This window comes from Pan paniscus, chromosome 18, assembly GCF_029289425.2.
Source record: "Pan paniscus chromosome 18, NHGRI_mPanPan1-v2.0_pri, whole genome shotgun sequence".
Lineage (NCBI taxonomy): Eukaryota > Metazoa > Chordata > Mammalia > Primates > Hominidae > Pan > Pan paniscus.
In genome coordinates this window covers 34,072,873-34,082,139 of record NC_073267.2, presented here as the reverse complement: position 1 = coordinate 34,082,139, position 9,267 = coordinate 34,072,873, and the positions used below count along the sequence as shown (strand labels likewise).

Below are 9,267 nucleotides of genomic sequence, written 5' to 3'. Positions count from 1 at the left end.
CTGTTTTTGCCCATGGAGTTCTCCCACCAAGTTCCTTATGGTAGAAAAGCCCCTGCTGGATTTGGCCCCTGCCCACCTCTCCTGCCCCTTTCCCCAAGCTTTCTTCCAACTCATGCATAGAACTTCTACCACAAGGAAGCTGGCCAGGCTGTTAGCACTCCCGTTCCCTCTGTCTGTGAAGCCCTTTCCTTCCCTCCACCCTCCCCTTCTCTCTCTTATCTCAGGCTTTGGGTTTGATTTCACCTCCTCCAAGGTTCCCTGACCTTCAAACTAGGTCAGGTCCCTGGTTAGTCACTATACTTCCTCTTTCTCACCTCCTTCATCTCACTTCCCCTGCTAGAATAAGGCCACATCTGTCTCATAATCTCTGTCTTCCTAGGGCCTAGTGTGGTGCCTGGCATACAGTAGGTGCTCATTAATGATAAATGAATGAAAGCAAGCACATCTCCCTTTCTCTACTGGCAAAATCCTAATCCTTTTCTGGTTACATTTCTCCTGTAGCATCCAATTCTGTTCTCGAGACCCAAAAGATCCCTGAGGTCCTGTGATCAATGGAGTTTTAGCTCAGGTCCATTTCACAGTGGGCCCAGGGGATCCCCAGATTCATCCTGTGGTTATTTCCCCAGGCACAGAGTGAGTGCACTGGTGGCACAGGCATACCCAGCAAGTGGCATAATCCCCCCCATTAGTTAACTGGGTGTCGCTGTGCATGGCTGTGAAGGCAGGGATGCACCTGGCTGGTGACCCCAGAACCCCTCCGGGTACAGCACAAGGGCAGAGCCCAAGAACTTACTTTCCGTCCTCTTGCATTTGCCTGTGGATTTGCAGTTGGTAATGGCGTTCTTGCCCGGCCCTCCTTTGTTCCTCCAGGCAGCCAGGCAGCTGTGGCGTAGTGAAAGGGCAGGATGCGGGATAGGAATGGAGTTATTCCTGATTCAGACTGATTTGCTCTAACTGTGATTTGGGGCAAGTCCCTTCCCCTGTCTAGACCTTAGCTGGCTGCCGCATCTAAAAAATGGAGCCAATAATCTTTTCCTCGTCTTTGGGGTCATCCATCTTTCAACCACATCAGGAGCAGCGGGAACCAAGTGCAGAGGATGGCCTTAAAAGCAGTATGGGAACCGAATTTTTGTAAAGTAAATATTTTCAACCTTTATATTTTGGAATCACCAGCGGTATTTATTACGTGCACTCTAGGAAATGGAGGCAATGCAATGCCAAAAACAGAAAGTAAAACTGCTGTCCTGTGCCGCGGCCCGGTGGGGGTTTTAATGTCTGTATCTTAAGATCTGGTGAGGGCACGGGTAGGTGCGGCTGGACCGAGTGAAACCAGCCCCGCTGGGCGCCTGGGCCCTGTCTCAGGGCTGTGCTCGCAGTGGAGGCATCTGCAGCTCGGCACCCAGAGGCCCCGCGACCCTTCCAACCTTTGTGACGCTCCGCGGAGACAAAGGCGGGCGGCGCAGCCTTGGGAAGGGTTAAGGCCACCGACGCAGCCCTGCGCGTGCTAGAGCGGCCGGTGGCGGACTTCCGGTTGGGGCGCAGGCGCGCGCCGCGTGTTCCCGACCCGCCGAGGCCGAGACCTCGGGCAACCTCAGCAGTGCGCAGGGCTGCACTGTCTCCGTCTGCGGCCTGCAGTAAGCGGGTAGGGGATATGTCGCGCGGCCTCGCCTGGTCTGCGGCGGGAAACTCGCATCTAGGCCAGACCCTCCCGCAGGGTCCGCACTCGCGATCTGGGCTGTGGGCAGCATCGTGGCCCCTCGGGGCCTTATAGGGGCGTGAGGATCCCGGGCGAGCTGGGGGCGGGCGGCTTCTTCAGCTCCCTTGCGCCATGGAACCCACTGTATGCCCGTTATGCCGTCAGGAAAGCTGAGGCCGGGAAGGAGGGCGTTACGCTGCAACCCCGGAGACCAGCTGTCCCTCGCGTTGCCGCAGTCGGCAGAGGCGTGGCCGGAGCCATTCCCGGTCTCCAGTGCGGCTGCAAGGGCGGGCGCCCGAGGGCGTTCTGCTCCGGGCCTCCACCCGCGAGCTGACCGTGTCAGGCGCGCCACACACGGCCCTTCTCATTCTCTCTGCACCTCGCGAGGCAGAAGCTGCCGTTCCCGTGTCACAGACAGAAAAACAGTCTGGGGTGATTTATCCGGAGTCAAGACTCAGGTCTGTGGCTCAGTCGGGAAGGATAGAAACCCAAGCTTCCTCCGAATGGTTCAGAGACCCGACCAAGTTAAATAATAATGGCCCTGGCTCAGGGGTCTTTAAGTCTTCCCCCCGCCCTCCCCCTTTGTTTTTGTTTTGTTTTGAGACCGCCTCAATGTCCCCAGGCTGGAGTGCAGCGGTGCGTTCTCCGCTCACTGCAGCTTCGACCTCCCGAGGGCTCAGGTGATCCTCCCACCTCAACCTCAGGAGTGTCTGGGACTACAGACACGCGCCACCACGCCCGGCTAATTTTTCTGTTTTTTGTAGAGTCAGGATCTCGCTATGTTGTCCAGGCTGGTCTGGAACTCCTGGGCTCAAGCGATCCTCCTGCCTCGGCCTCTGAAAGTGCTGGGATTACAGGCATGAGCCACCGCGCCCGGCTACCCTTTAATTAACTCAAGGAGTTTAATAATTGAATTTAGGCTGGGCTCAGTGGCTCACGCCTGTAATCCTAGCACTTTAAGAGGCCGCGTCGGGCAGATCACTTGAGGTCAGGAGTTCAAGACCAGTCTGGCCAACATGGTGAAACCCTGTCTCTACTAAAAATACAAAAATTAGACGGATGTGGTGCCACACACCTGTAATCCCAGCTACTCGGGAGGCTGAGGCAGGAGAATCCCTTGAACCCGGGAGGCAGAGGTTGCAGTGAGCCAAGATGGCACCACTGCACTCTAGCCTGGGCCACAGAGCGAGAATCTGTCTCAAAAAAAAAAAAAAAGATTTGACACCTATACCTTCCTCTGTGTGTGTGTGTGTGTGTGTGTGTGTGTGTGTGTGTGTATACATATATCTATATATATATGTATATAGAGAGAGGAGGAAAAATCATATAATTTTTCTATATGTGTGTGTGTGTATATATATCTGTACAATTTTTTTTTTTTTTTTGAGACAGTCTCGCTCTGTGGCCCAGGATGGAGTGCAGGGACTCGATCTCGGCTCACTGCAACCTCCGCCTCCCAGGTTCAAGCGATTCTCCTGCCTCAGCCTCCCAAGTAGCTGGGATTACAGGCTGCTGCTACCATGCCTGGGTAATTTTTGTATTTTTAGTAGAGACAGGGTTTTGCTCTGTTGCCCAGGCTGGTCTGGAACTCCTGAGCTCAAAAGTGATCTGCCTGCCCCAGCCTCCCCAAATGCTGGGATTACAGGTCTGAGCCATCACACCCGGCCCATATATATGTATTTTAAAATAACACCTTTACTGAGAGAGATGACTCACACACCATACAACTCACCCATTTAAAGTGTACAGTTCAATGATTCTTAGTATCTTCACAGTTTTGCAAATATCACCACAGTCAATTTTAGAACATTTTCATTACCCCTAAAAGAAACCATACCCATTAACAGTAACTCCCAAGCCTTCCTCCCACTACAGCTCTAGACTACTGCAAATCTACTCTATAGAGTTGATTATTTTGGACATTTCATATTAGGGCTTTATGTGGCCTTTTTTGACTGAGATAACATTTTTGTTGTTGTTTTTAACAAAATCAACTCCTTGAGCTCAGAGCCCTGGCCTGTAATCATAGCCAGCTAGAACTGAACAGCATTGTTTTGGTTTTATTGTATCTATTTTTACCACTCTTGGGTACATGATAATTTCTCATTTATGGCAGTGGTTAAAGTTTCCTTTTTGAATACACCTATTTCCATCAAAACGTGAGTTGATAATTTTTAAAGAACAAGATTAAGTAAACAGAAGTAGAGGTGGTCCACAAATTTGTCAGAGGTTGGGAAGATGGGATGTGAATGAAGTTTGGCAAACACTGGATTGTCTGATTTACGGTTCTCCAGGTCATCATTTGAAAACCACCCTCACCTTATTCTTTCATTGCATTTTCCTGACAACTCCTGTAAAGAAGTGCATGATTTTACCGATGAAGAAACAGGTTCAGAGAAGTCAGGTACAATTACTTGTCCAGTGTCACACAGCTAGTGACAGAAGCTAGGCTTAACCAAGTCTGTCTGATTGCCAAAACTACCTACTTACCAAGTCTGGAAGTAGGATAGGGGGTGGGGAATGGACTAGCAGGCTTGAGAGGGGACTCTGGCCACTACCCAAAACATGCGGGCACCAGGCTGGCTGAATTGTTTTGGGTACTTCTTCTAACAAATATTCAAATATTTCTATGAAACAATTTATGACTCTAAACAGAAATCCCATCTCATTTGCCACTGGGGCTTTCACCCTCTCTCAACAGCACACCGCAGTTCAGGAAGTGCTGCCTGCCTGGAGAATGAGGGTGTGTGTGAACGTGCGTGCTGGTGGTGAGGAGAGTCTGATCTCTAGTTCATCTTGGTTGCTACTGGCATCACTTTCCAAGCCCACAGGGGTCCCTTACATTCCATGACTTCTGCCCTATTCCACCTGTGGGCACCAGAGTCTCTAGGCTGGCTGGGATTACCTGCATATAGGGTCCCATGTTTCTGGAATGTCAGGCCGCCACCTGCTCTCAGGACTGACCACTTTCCTGGAGCACAGCCGCAGGGCATTCACCATGACTCCCTCTCTCCCCTTCCTGGCCAAGGACTTTCCCACCTCTTGCCATCATCTTCATCAGAACTCTGCCTCCTCCCTCAGACCCTATTCCTCATCTTATTCTTTCCCTGTGGGCTTTAACAGACCATTAAATTCAGAACCCATTCCAATAACACGAATATCCTTTTCCAGAGAGAGCTTAATTTTATACCTTAATTTTTGAAATTATAGCATATAGAAGATAAGCAAAACAACCAGGTCCTGCCATGCTCTTGTTCAACACCGATTTAACTCAGTCCACCTCTCTCACAGCTGTGCAATTCAACTTGACCCAAACTTGAGGCTAAGCACCTCCAGACAGGATGATTAGGGTCCATCTGGTCTCACTCAACTTAGGTGAGAATCTCAACCCTAAATCCAAGCAATTATCTGAGTAATTCTGGACCCTATAAAACAAAATAGTGGCCGGGTGCGATGGCTCACACCTCTAATCCCAGCACTTTGGGAGGCCAAGGTAGGCAGATCACCTGAGGTCAGGAGTTCAAGACCAGCCTGGCCAACATGGTGAAACCCTGTCTCTACTAAAAATGCAAAAATAAGCCAGGCGTGGTGGTGCCTGCCTGTAGTCCCAGCTACTCAGGAGGCTGAGGCAGGAGAATCACTTGAACCTGGGAGGTGAAGGTTGCAGTGAGCCAAGATCGTACCACTGCACTCCAGCCTGGGCGACAGAGTGAGACTCAGTCTCAAAAAAAAAAAGCTAACATTGAGCTAGGTGAATATTCTCAGAGCACTACATGCATAATCTTACAAAATCATTTCAATAACTTAGTGAGGTAAGTACTCTTATTATTTCCACTTGACAGATGAGAAAAGCAAGGCACAGAGAAGTGAAGTCACTTGTCCCATAGTATATAATAGAGGCAGATTTGAATCCATATCATCTGACTTCAGAGTGTGTACCCTCAAACACAGAGTTCAGATGAGGCTAACTCCAGCCATCGTTTACAGCAGCATTTCAGTGTTCCCTATACACTGTCCCCCTCCTAAGTCAGTTTCTAGCTACTTGGGAAGCAGAGTTGGGGATTCCTCTTCCCAGAGATCCAGAGTCGGAGCACCCCAAGACCTGGATCTCCCACTCAGGACACCTTTCCCCCTGCCCAGTTCTGGCCCCTCTGGTGATGAGTTAACGACTGTTCCCCTGGCCTGCAACTGCCACCGAGTTACTATGTGTCAGCACTGGGCTGGGTACATTTACAATTTATCTGGTCCTCGCTACTTCCCAGGCGCTATTCTTCCAATATTACAGATAAGTCAACTGAATTCTAGGACAGTGAAGTGACTTGCCCAGGGGCACACAGCTAGTGAATGGAGCAACAAGGATTGGAACCCAGGTGCCCATCCCTGAGTCTACTGCTCTGGCCACTCCTTAGGGACATTCTGGAGTTGAGAGTCATGTAAGGGAGGGAGGTGATGCTTGGCTGTGGTACCCCAGCAAGTCTCTTACCCTCTCTGGCTCTACTTTCTTATCTATAAAATCTCTTTCCCCAGTTTATTTATTTATTTATTTATTTAATTTTATTTTATTTTTTGGTGGGGGGACAAGATCTTGCTCTGTCACTCAGGCTGGAGTACAGCTCACTGCAGCCTCCAACTCCTGGGCTCAAGCGATCCTCCTGCTTGATCTTCCTGAGTAGCTGGGATTACAGGCGTGAGTCACCACACCCAGCCCACCCAGCTAATTTTTTATTTTTTTTGTAAAGACGGGGTCTCACTATGTTGGCCACACTGGTCTCAAACTCCTGGGCTCAAGTGATCCTCCCACCTTGGCCGAGAAGACAGGTGTGCTGGGATTACAGGTGTGAGCCTCTGCACCTGGCCTCTTTTCCCAATTTTTCTAATGAAAGCAAGCTTCCTTTTTTTTAGGAACTTCAGAATGAAATTTAAAAGACCACTATGAAAAGGGTGTTCTTATAAAAAAGAAGTCTCACTCCTTTGGCAGGCCAGGAGTCGTAAGGCCTGGTCTAAGGAACCATTTTCTGCCTAGGCTTCTAGAGCAGCAGCTGGGCTGAGGGGCTTGGAGTTTGGGGAAAAGGAGATGAGAACCCTTGAGCCTCCCTGGGGAACAGGAATGTGATGGTAACAATGGCTCCCATTTACTGCATCTTCCTAAGGTGGCAGGCCCTGGGCTAAGAGATTGAGATACAGGTGAGATATATAGATATATGAGATAGATGGATAGATGCATGTATTCATACACATGGATTCTAGGCTTTTAGCCACTGCCCTACTCTATTTTTCTAGAATTTTAGAGAAGAGTTTTCTTAGATATCACCTCATTCTATCTTCTAATTTAAGGGCAAGGAATAATTTGTTTACTCATTCAACAATCATGGAGGTGCCATTCTATGCTAGGTCCATGCTGAACTCAGAAAAGACAGAAAAAGGCCAGGCACCATGGCTCATGCCTGTAACCCCAGCACTTTTGGAGGTCAGTGTGAGAGGATTGCTTGAGGCTAAGAGTTGGAGACCAGGTTGGGCACCATAGCGAGACCCCATCTCTACAAAAAATAAAAAAAATTAGTCAGGCATGATTGTCCTCACTTGTAGTCCCAGCTACACTGCAGGCGAAGGCAGGAGGATGCCTTGAGCCCAGGAGTTTCAAGGCTACAGTAGCTTTGATCGTGACACTGCACTTCAGCCTGGGCAACAGAGCGAGACCCCGTCTCTTTAAAAAAAAAAAAAAGAAAGAGCCAGGCGTGGTGGCTCACACCTGTAATCCCAGCATTTTGGGAGGCAGAGGCAGGAGATCCACTAGAGCTTCGGAGTTCGAGGCCAGCAACATAGTGAGAACTCATCTCTACAAAAAGTAAAAAAAAATGAGCTGGGCACAATGGCAGGCGCCTGTAGTCCCAGCTACTCAGGAGGCTGAGGCGGGAGGATTGCTGGAACCTGGGAGGTCGAGGCTGCAGTGAGCCATGATCGTGCCACTGAACTCCAGCCTGGGTGACAGAGTGAGACCCTGTCGCAAAAAACAAAATAAAATAATGAAGGCTATAGGCTCAGAGAGGGAAAGCGATAGGCCCCGAGTGACACAGCAAAGCTGGAACTACGACTCTGGCCCCAGTCTTCAAGCTCAGCACTCTTTCTACTTTGTCTTTCCCATAACTGTCAACTCACAAAGCCACGGCCATGAAAAAATTAGATTCATGGCTGGGTGCGGTGGCTCACACCTGTAATCCCAACATTTTGGGAGGCTGAGGCAGGTGGATCATTTGAGGTCAGGAGTTCAAAAAAAAAGAAAAAATTACAGATTCATTTTAAAAGTGTAATGTGAAAGCTGAGAAGGGAGGTAAAGCAGAGGCATAACAGTAAGGCCAATTTTTTTTAAATCTTTTTTTTTGCTGTTGTATTATTTTTCTTTTCCATTCTGTTCTTTTTCTTTTTTGTTGTTGTTGTTTTTTGTTTTGTTTCAGATGGAGTTTCGCTCTTGTTGCCCAGGCTGGAGTGCAATGGCGCAATCTCTGCTCACCACAACCTCCACCTCCCAGGATCAAGATATTCTCCTGCCTCAGCCTCCCAAGTAGCTGGGATCACAGGCGCGTGCCACCACACCTGGCTAATTTTGTATTTTTAGTAGAGACCAGGTTTCTCCATGTTGGTCAGGCTGGTCTCGAACTCCCGACCTCAGGTGATCTGCCCGCCTCGGCCTCCCAAAGTGCTGGGATTACAGGCGTGAGCCACCGCGCCTGGCCTATTGTATTGTTTTCTATAGCTGTAACAAATTACAGCAAATTTAGTAGCTTAAAACAACACAGATTTGGCTGGGTGTGGTGACTCACGCCTGTAATCCCAGCACTTTGGGAGGCCGAGGTGGGCGGATCAGGAGGTCAGGAGATGGAGACCATCCTGGCTAACATGGTGAAACCCTGTCTCTACTAAAAATACAAAAAAAAAAAAAAAAAAATTAGCCGGGTCGGGTGGTACACGCCTGTAGTCCCAGCTACTCGGGAGGCTGAGGCAGGAGAATCGCTTGAACCCAGGAGGCAGAGGTTGCAGTGAGCTGAGATCGCACCACTGCATTCCAGCCTGGGTGACAGAGCAAGACTCTGTCTCAAAAAAAAAAAAAAAAAACCCACAGATTTATCATATTACAATTCCATAGGTCTGAAGTCTGACATGAGTCTCATTGGGCTAAAATCAAGGTGTTTCTGTTGGAAAAGAGATTGTTGTAAAACAACAACAAAAAATAATAAATAAATGAAATCAAATCAGGGTGTCTTCAGGGCTGTGTTCCCTCCTGGAGGCTCTAGGGGACAGTCTGTTTCACTCTCTCTTCCAGCTTCCAGAGGCCCCTCCCTCCATCTTCAGAGTCAGTCACACTGCATTTCTGACCATTCTTCCACAATCACATCTCCTCTGATCAAAATCAGAAATAAGTCTCTGATTTTATTTTATTTTTTTCTTTTTGAGATGGAGTCTTGCTCTGTTGCCCAGGCCGGAGTGCAGTGGCGCGATCTTGGCTCACTGTAACCTCCGCCTCCCGGGTTCAAGCGATTCTCCTGTCTCAGCCTCCTGAGTAGCTGGGATTACAG

The 9,267-nt window shown here is 49.0% G+C and overlaps 1 pseudogene across 1 annotated transcript in view; it reads left to right on the top strand.

Annotated features, from left to right (window-relative positions):
- Positions 1 to 1,510: 1,510 nt before the first annotated feature.
- Positions 1,511 to 9,267, top strand: part of LOC129394180 (histone-lysine N-methyltransferase SETMAR-like) — a 28,894-nt pseudogene continuing 21,137 nt past the window's right edge. Inside the window, exon 1 of the transcript XR_008954902.2 lies at positions 1,511 to 1,642. The product of XR_008954902.2 is annotated as a histone-lysine N-methyltransferase SETMAR-like (transcript). The remainder of the gene's footprint in view (positions 1,643 to 9,267) is intronic.